This window comes from Triticum urartu, chromosome 5 (genome assembly GCF_003073215.2).
Source record: "Triticum urartu cultivar G1812 chromosome 5, Tu2.1, whole genome shotgun sequence".
In the NCBI taxonomy this organism is placed as follows: Eukaryota; Viridiplantae; Streptophyta; class Magnoliopsida; order Poales; family Poaceae; genus Triticum; species Triticum urartu.
Genome location: NC_053026.1, coordinates 633189344 through 633199589, shown reverse-complemented (window position 1 = coordinate 633199589; position 10246 = coordinate 633189344).

The window sequence follows — 10246 nt, the reverse complement described above, 5'->3', positions numbered from 1 at the left end:
GAGAAATCACGTCAGGACCGCTTCATGGACCGATACATGTCGGTATTGGATGGCTTCCATGGTCCTAACGGTTGCGGGAGGTTTACGGGTTCGCCTTAGAGATGCCCTAAGCTCACAAGTCAGAAAATGATAGAACCACAAGATGAAAAGGTTCTCGTTGTAGGGTCATTCAGTATATGTCTAGATGGACCGTGAATATACTACAAGAAAATCAAAGGGACTATTTTCCTAATTTGATTTCCTTTGCAATTTAATACTCCCTTCATTCACAAATGTAAGATGGTTTGGCTATTTTAATAAGGGATACATACTAACTAAAATAAGTGAACAAACACACTAAAACGTTTCTATATACATCTGATTCAGAAAAAAAGTAAGAACATCTTTTATTTTTTAATGGAGGTAGTATTTTTCTGAAGGTAGTCTAACAAAAACCAACTCATGCAAGTCGAAGAAAAAAGGTTGCACAAGTAGAAGTAAAGGTAAATGTCAGAGGATTGCAGAAATGGGGGAAGCTCGACGAAGATTGTTCCGGTGGTTCAAACAATTAGTGTTATCCTACTGCATGTTAATGGAGGCTTTGAACCACAAAGATTGTAGTATCGAGGAGATACCGGCGGTGAGATCCACAAAGGAACTAATCGACGAAGGCCAAATTCCCACTAAAGGTCCAAAAAGGAGCAACCAACTTATGCTATTGTGGCATACGACCACGAAGGGCTAGCCTCACTCGGCGTTGATCTTTACGAAGTACGCGATCTTCGAACCCATACAAATATAGGGGATCAATCTTAGGCCTTTCGATAAGTAAGAGTGTCGCACCCACCAAGGAGAGAAAGAAATTGTCAAGCGGTTTTCAATAAGGTTTAGCTGCAAGTGCTGTTAAATATTTTGATAGATAGTTTGATAATAGGATAATTCGTAACAAGGTAACAAGTAACAATAGTAGCAAAGTGCAACAAGTGGCCCAATCATTAATTGTGCTAAGGACAAGCCCTAAGTGTATTTCTTATAGTGACCAAAACACTCTTGAAGACACAGGGGAATATCACCAAGTTACATTCACCATGATTCATTGAGTTAATGTTCATTGACATGATAAGTGTTATGTAGGTCGACCAGAGCTAAGGTATTGTCCTAACTTGAACAAATACCTACTTATGATTATAATCTCTGTTGGTGCAATATTTGTCCTCTTGTGTTTTGAAGATTGTTGACAGGAATAGACATGGACTGATTTGTTTGCTAGTGCACACAGAGAGAAATAGTCCACTCAACTGAAAAACTGCCATCTTTGGTGTCAAGTTCGAGGAACTTCACCGAGGAAAATCTGAGATATAGATAATTTAGTTATAACTTTCGAACCTTGTAGGCGAGAAGATTGATGTGAAGAAGTTGACCCCTTGAAATTTATTGATGATGCCAAGCAATTAGTTCGGTGTTCATCCAAAGAAAATTGACTGAGCTGTGAAGGTTAAAGGCGAGTGAAGACATAGCTTTCATTTTGTTCTTCTTCTTCTCTTTCTTGAGTCCTAGAACCTCCTTACTATTAAGAGGGGTATAGGTTCTCGAATCTTAGATCCGATGTGATGCTTAGCCCAAACCTATCATTGGTATTGCGAGGTGCTATACAAACAGTTTTTAACCCCTTTCCATGACAGTGTTTTGAACCATCACGAAGTGTGTGTGTGTGTGTGTCATAGGGGGGGTCCTTCCCACACGACTCAGGAACCATCGGGGATAGGGAGCCTTGATGCATATAGTTGTCCCTATAAAACTATTTCTGATATCTCGAATATCCCAAACGCTTCATCCTTGCAACTCGTTTGTGCTTGCATTGCCATTGCAGTCGGTATTCTGTGGTGCTATGTTTACGATGTGCGACCTATCACAAATGGTCCACAATTATAGAACGTGTATGTAGACAATCCCACATATTCACTTTTCCCGAATCGTAAGTGATAACTAATTAAGAAGATTAGCTAATCATCGTACGAGTGTCGGATAGGATTACGAAACGTCAGATCGTCGTAACATCGTCGTATATGATAACTATCACACACGCTATTCTGTGGTGCAACATTTATGATGCGTTCCACATCAGAAATAGTTCATGGTTGCAAATTGTGTATGATAAGGCAACTATCACAAATGTTTAGTTTACCCACACCGTTTGTGATATTGTTTGACGTCGCACACGCTACGCAAACGACAACTGTGTGCATGCTCGCACACATTTCCTCTTTGTGAACCGTGTCGAATTATATGTATATCACAAACATTTTGTGTTTCACTGACTGTGTGCGCCGTAACGACTTGCATAGCGTAATTTCACCATAATTTAATTGCTGCTATTTCAAATTGTATCGGTTTTGAATTTGAAAGTACACTATAGCTTTATTCATATCCATCAGATTCAACCAACCAATGCATTATTCAATTCACAGGTACATATGTTTAATAATTAAATAAGCACCAAATAAAGAATGATGAATGATAACCCACAAGTAAAGGGGATCACAACAGTTTTCGAGGGTAGAGTATTCAACCCAAATTTATTGATTCGACACATGGGGAGCCAAAGAATATTTTCAAGTATTAGCAATTGAGTTGTCAATTCAACCACACCTAAAAGACTTAATATCTGCAGCAAAGTATTTAGTAGCAAAGTACGATAACAGTGGCAAAAGTAACCGTAGCAATTTTGTAGTGATTGTAACAATAGTAGCGAAGAAAGTAACTTAGCAAAGATCAATATATGGAAAGCTCGTAGGCAATCGATCCGCAATGATAATTGTGTTGGTTGATATTCATCATGTAGCAGTCATAACCTAGGGTGACACAAAACTAGCTCTAATTCATCAATATAATGTAGGCATGTATTCTGTATATAGTCATACGTGCTTATGGAAAAGAACTTGCATGACATCTTTTGTCGTACACTCCCGTGGTAGCGGGGTCCTAATGGAAACTAAGAGATATTAAGGCCTCCTTTTAATAGAGAACCGGAACAAAGCATTAGCACTTAGTGAATACATGAACTCCTCAAACTACGATAATCACCGGAAATAATCCCAATTATTGTCACCTTGGGTATGCGGATCATAACTCGTAATAGGTGTCTACAACTTGCAAGATAGGATCAATACCACAAATATATTCATGAAAACATAATAGGCTAAGATCTGAAATCATGGCACTCAGGCCCTAGTGACAAGCATTAAGCATAGCAAAATCTTAGCAACATCAACCTCAGAACATAGTGGATACTAGGGATCAAACCCTAACAAAACTAACTCGATTACATGATAAATCTCATCCAAACCATCACCTCCAGCAAGCTTACGATGGAATTACTCACGCACGGCGGCGAGATCATGAAATTGGTGATGGAGGAAGGTTGGTGATGATGATGGTGACGAATCCCCCTCTCGGGAGCCCCGAACGGACTCCAGATCAGCCCTCTCGATGAGGAACAGGAGGCGGCGGCGGCTTCATATCGTAAAACATGATGAATCCTTCTCTCTGATTTTTTCTCTCCCCTAATTGGGTTATATAGATTTGGAGTTGAGGTCGGAGGAGGTCCAAGCCCTCTAGGCATGCCTAGGGGGCGCGCCCCCAGGCTTGTGGCCTCTGGGTGGAACCCCTTTGGATAATTCTTGCGCTAGTATTTTTTATATATTTCAAAAATATTCTCCGTAAATTTTCAGGTTAATCCGAGAACTTTTATTTCTGCACAAAAATAACAACATGGCAATTCTGCTGAAAACAGCGTCGGTCCGGGTTAGTTCCATTCAAATCATGCAAGTTAGAGTCCAAAACAAGGGAAAAAGAGTTTGGAAAAGTAGATACGTGGAGACGTATCAACTCCCCTGAGCTTAACCCATTGCTCGTCCTCAAGCAATTCAATTGATAAACTGAAAGTGGCAAAGAAAACCTTAAACAAACTCTATTTGATCTTGTTGTTTGATACGTCTCCAACGTATCTATAATTTTTGATTGTTCCATGCTATATTATATTCTGTTTTGGACATTATTGGGCTTTATTATACACTTTTATATTATTTTTGGGACTAACCTATTAACCGGAGGCCCGGCCCAGAATTGCAGTTTTTTGCCTATTTCAGAGTTTCACAGAAAAAGAATATCAAACGGAGTCCAAACGGAATGAAACCTTTGGGAACGTGATTTTTGGAACCAACGTGATCCAGAGGACTTGGACCCTACGTCAAGAAAGCAACCAGGAAGGCACGAGGTAGGGGGCGCGCCTACCCCCCCGGCGCGCCCTCCACCCTCGTGGGGCCCATGTTGCTCCACCGACGTACTTCTTCCTCCTATATATACCTACGTACCCCCAAACTACCAAATACGGAGCCAAAACCCTAATTCCACCACCGTAACCTCCTGTACCCGTGAGATCCCATCTTGGGGCCTTTTTCGTAGCTCCGCCGAAGGGGGCATCGGTCACGAAGGGCTTCTACATCAACACCATAGCCTCTCCGATGATGTGTGAGTAGTTTACCTCAGACCTTCGGGTCCATACTTATTAGCTAGATGGCTTCTTCTCTCTTTTTGGATCTCAATACAATGTTCTCCCCCTCTCTTGTGGATATCTATTCGATGTAATCTTCTTTTGTGGTGTGTTTGTTGAGACCGATGAATTGTGGGTTTATGATCAAGTTTATCTACGAACAATATTTGAATATTCTCTGAATTCTTTTATGTATGATTGGTTTTCTTTGCAAGTCTCTTTGAATTATCAGTTTGGTTTGGCCTACTAGATTGATCTTTCTTGCAATGGGAGAAGTGCTTAGCTTTGGGTTCAATCTTGCGGTGTCCTTTCCCAGTGAAAGTAGGGGCAGCATGGCATGTATTGTATTGTTGCCATCGAGGATAACAAGGTGGGGTTTATATCATATTGCATTAATTTATCCCTCTACATCATGTCATCTTGCTTAAAGCGTTACTCTGTTCTTTTGAACTTAATACTCTAGATGCATGTTGGATAGCGGTCGACGTGTGGAGTAATAGTAGTAGATGCAGGCAGGAGTCGGTCTACTTGTCTCGGACGTGATGCCTATATACATGATCATACCTAGATATTCTCATAACTATGCTCAATTCTGTCAATTGCTCAACAGTAATTTGTTTACCCATCGTAATACTTATGCTCTTGAGAGAATCCACTAGTGAAACCTATGGTCCCGGGTCTATTTTCTATCATATTAATCTTCCATCAACAAGCTATTTCTTGCATCATTTTTATTTTGCTCTATTTACTTTTGTCGGATTTCGGGTTCCGGCAGACCCTTGAGGTTCGAACACTGGGGTGCGCACGGAGATTTCGCCTTCTACCTACCTGCACCCCTCCGCCTCGCTAAGATCTAAGCTATGGAAAGAACAGCACAAGAGACGGGTTTATACTGGTTCGGGCCACCGTTGTGGTGTAATACCCCACTCCAGTGTGTGGTGTGGTGGATTGCCTCTTGGGCTGATGATGATGAGCAATACAAGGAAGAACAGCCTCGCGAGGGTCTGTTCTTGGCTGGGGGGATGAACTGCTAGGAGGAGTTCAGTCGCCCTTCTCTCTCTCCCTTCTCGATTCTCCCTCCGATTTCGATCCGATCTCCGATCTCCCCTGTGGGTGGCTAGTCCTATTTATAGGCAAAGGCCCTGGGCCTCTTCCCAAATATTGAGCGGGAAGGGCGCCAACAATTGGCCATTTTGAAGGGGAACATCTGGTACACTTATCCTGACTAAAGTTGGTCCTCGCCTGTCAAAGGCTCTGGTGGTGACGCTGGCTTGGGCTCCACAATGACTTCCTCCCTGCCGTTGGGCCGGTCTTGGTCTCGTTGCACCGAAACGGGTGCCTTTGCTTGATGCTCTCGCCTGCGCTTGCTCCCTTTGCACCAAAGAGGAAAGGAGGACACTACGCGGGCTGGCGCCCACCTGGCACCCTTGGTCGTCATGGCTTGCATCACGGGCACCTCGTGAGGTACCCCGCCTTGATCTCTACGCCTCCTCGCGAGCCAGCCTGATGAGGCTGTGCCTGAGGAAGCTCCGTGTTGTCCGCCCCGCGAGGCTTGGCCCCTCGCGAGGGTTTTGGGTCTGTGTTGATGAAGATGGGCCGCGCTGGGCCCCCTTTTGAGCCACGCCGCAGGCCGCAGGCAGGCAAGTCTGGGGACCCCCGTTCCCAGAACGCCGACAGTAGCCCCCGGGCCCAAGGCGCGCCCGGACTTGGCCGTGCAGGGAGGCGAAAGGGCAAGAGCGAAGCGCCACGGGCCCTAACAGCCTGCGGCCTTGGGCGCCGCGTGGCGGTTGATGGACGTGGGCGTCTCCACTTCCCCACGGCGCCTCGGTAACTGCACGGATTGGACAAGTCCCTACATGCAAAGCGGGTCATGATTACCTGCGATCGTGGAGGTCGGCGGTTGGCCTTCGCCGGCCATAAGTACGGAACGGTGCGCGCCCTTCCAGTCCATCCCTTCTTGCTTCTCCTTCTTCCTAGTCCTTGCTCCGTCTTGCTGCGATGGCTCCGATCCGCCGGTTCTCGGCGGCAGAGAAGGGAAAGGCTCCCCGAGAGGAACCAGACCCGCTCCCGCCGAAGAAACGGCTCGCCTTCCGCGGCCGGGACGAGGGGGCCCATCAGGTGGTGTTGAGGCCCTGGTGCGAGCGGCCACCGCCGGGGTTCCTGCTTCCCTTGTACGCCCACATCGAGGGCTCTGAAGGAGTCGATGCCGATCGCCACGGGCGGCGCCGACGGGTCACGAAGGTGTGGGTCGTTCCCCCTGGGGTCCACACCGAGGGCTCCTACCGAGAGTTCGTGCTCCACGCTGCCATGCCTCCTCAGTCTTGGATTCGCCTTCCTCCCTTTTTCGCCTCCATCATCCCGCAGGGAGAACTCCTGGAGCTTTGGCTACAGCACGTCGGCTGCAGCACCCTCGCGACCGAGGTAGAGGTCGCGGTCGTTGCCCCGGGCGAGGTCTTCATGACTCAAGGCTGGAGCGAAATCGCCCGGGTCTACAGGACAAGAGGCGCCTTCGCGATCCACTTGGAGTACGACGGTGCTTCGGTGATGTTCCTCAAGGTCTTCGATGCGAACAGGCACTGGCTGGAGTGCTGCCCCGGGAGAGGTGGTCGGGACCCTGCTGCGGTGAGGACTGGGCCCGCCGACCGCTCCCTTGGCGGCTGCTCAAGCGGCGGAGGTGTCGGAGGGTCCAGCGACTCCGGCGAGCTCTTCGTGACTCCGGAGACGAGCGATGACAGCTACGAGCCCCCGAGCCGGCGCCGCTCCTGGAGCAGGGCGGGCTCGTCAGGCCGTCGCCGACTCTGATCTGGATGGGGTTGGCGCCGGTGCTTGACGGCCCACTGTTGATGATGGCGTCTTTTGCAGGGGCGCATGTAGTTAGCGTCCTTTTAGGATTTGTTCCCTGCGAGGAATCAAAGACGCGTCCCGTGGGGGCTTGTAAGGTGCCTGTGATCCTGTTTTGTTAATATAACCCTTGTTGTAGAATTGTGCGAGTTGCTCATTCCATCTTAGCTCAGTTCTCCCTTTCGAACCTCACGAGGGCTTGGTGCTCTGCGCCGATAGGTCCCAGTCCCAAGGTGGCTTCAGCCGTCGCTGGTATGCCAGGTCGCGATGCCGTGGTCAAGGCCAGGAGGTGGGCGACCCGGGGTCCGGTAAGAGCCCCTGAGTCGTGATGCTCAGGAGGTCCCCTTTGGCGCTCAAGCAGCCGTCGTTTGGTGAGAAAGGAGAGCGGCGTCGCTAACACGGGATTGCATTAGGTGCGGGGATGGTGCCACGGTAGCTGGTGCTTCCGGGTGGTGACTTATCTCAAGAATCATGGGCCGCTCTCTGGTGTGTTGCCAGGTCCATGCATCGGCAGGCGCGAGGTTGCTCGGCGAGGTCCTCGCGTGTCCCTCCCCTCTCGCCTTTGCTCCCCTTTTTGCTCTACGTCCTCGGGTCCCGGCCCTCGAGCGAGTCTCAACCGTCGCTGGTATGCCAGGTCATGATGCCGTGGACAAGGCCAGAGGGTGAGGGCTGGAGAGCCAGTAGGAGCCCTGAGTCGCGATGCTTAGGCACCCCCCCTTTAACGTGCAAGCGGTTCGCACGGATGAGAGTGAAGGAGACAACGCAAGGGCCTCGCCTGACGCAGCTCCTTTAGGAGATCCTGTAGACCCATCATAGAAAGAACGAGGGGTTGCCATGACAATTGACAGTCAGCCGTTGGTTGCTTCCGAGGGGCGATGAGGCACTGAACGCTTGACGAGGTGGCGCCATGCGGGGCTGCCGCGGCCAGAGCTCAGCCATTCAGGTTTGTCGGCGTTGCAGGGACGGACCCATGCGCAAGCGTCGTGCCGTTTGGGAGCAGCTCCGTCAGTTGGCGTCAGTTGAGCGGGCAACTAGGTCAAACACATTAGCCGCGAAGGAGTGGATTCATTCAAATAGATGCTGGGAAGGCGGACATCACTGGGTCAGGCCCGAGCGACTTGGGGATGATGCAGCCCGTGGGGCGCCCCCAACAAAGTAAGCTAACAACATGAAATAAAAGGGATACATGCCGCAGGGACGGACCCATGCGGCCTGGGAATAATGCAGCCCTGGGGGGTGCTCCCAGCTGGAAATAAGACTTGAAAGATGTCACCTGATGATGTTGAGGACGAAGGAGTGTTGGTGTAGCAGACTCGGTGGGCTGCGGAAGCCGATCCTCACGAGCCCCCAGGCCCAGGGGCCTCGGGAGGCTCCGGAGGTGCTGGTGGCTCCTCGCGGACCATCTCCATCTCCGCCAGGGCTGCGGAACGCCTGGCCTCTTGAGCCTCCATGATACCCCTCATGAGGCGCTGGTACATGGCAGCCGCGTTCGGCAAGCCGTAAGGCATGCGAACGTAGCTGTGGGGTGGACCTTCGCAGCGCCCCACTCGCGAGGGCTAGAGGCGCTCCAAAGAGGCGACTCGATTGAGCCCTGATATGTTGATGCAGACGCGCAGCCCACCATCCTCGCCTGGATGGGGAGCCACAGCTGGTAGGCGACGACCGCCTTTCATGACTCTTGACTCCTGCAGCTCCTGAATGGCCTTGCTGACGAACTCCTGAGGGTCTGGCTCTCCTTGCCTTACTCCTTCTTGAGGGAAACGTGCTTTGAAACACGCCTTCATGTGGTGCCCAAGCGCGTCCCTCGTGACCTTAGCCAGGTCGGTGGCCCTCCAGGGGAGAGCCCCCGAGCCCTGCCTGAGGAGGGCGCCAGGCGCGCTTTCCTATGCGCTACCTCCTGAGGGGCCGGGCCGGATGATGTCTTCTTCTTCTTGGGGGCGGTCTCGGGAAGCCTCCTGCTTCCGCGATCCGGGTCTTCCAGCGATGCAGCCTGAAAGGCTCGTTCCAGGGAACACACCGCGTCCTTCTCTTCACAGGGCACCGTGATAACTCCGCCACTTCCTGGCATCTTGAGGACGTTGTAGCCGTGGTGAGTTACGACCATGAACTTGGCCAGCGCTGGGTACCCAAGGATGGCATTGTACGGCAGGCGAATGTGAGCGACGTCGAAGTCGATGAGCTCGGTGCGGTAGTTGTCGCGTGCCCCGAAGGTGACAGGGAGGCGGACCTGCCCAATCGGGACCGTGGAGCCGTCGGTGACTCCGGAGAAAGGCTTGGTTGGCTGAAGCTGGTTGTAGGGCACTTGGAGATTGTTGAATGTTTCCACGGACAGGACGTTGAGCCCTGCCCCGCCATCGATGAGGGTCCTGGTGACCACCACGTTGCTGATGATTGGGGATCAAAGCATCGGGAGGACTCCGGCTGTGGCCGCACACTTGAGCTGATCTGCTGAGCTGAACGTGATGGCGCACGCCGACCACCTGAGAGGGCGCGTGGCTTCGAGCTTGGGGAGGACTGCATTCACTTCGCGGGCGAACTGCTTGAAGATGCGTTGAGAGGCTGGGGCTTGAGCCCCGCCCAGGATGCAGGCGATCGCGCGCGGCTCCTGGAAGCCCCCAGCCCCCTCGTCCTGATGGCGGTCCTCGTTTCTCCTTGGCTGCAGCGGCAGCGGAGGGAGGCCTGCGTTGCCTGGCAGGCGATCCTCGCGAGGCTGATCCCTCCAGTCTCCCTCGCGAGGCGTGTCTTGCCAGCGATCCTCACGAGGTCGATCACGCCACCCTTGACGCGGGCAGCGGTCTTCCCAGCGTCCTGCGTTCCTTCCTCCTCCTCGACCGTAGCCCCGGTCACCGCGGTCGGGGCGACGGCCGATCCTTC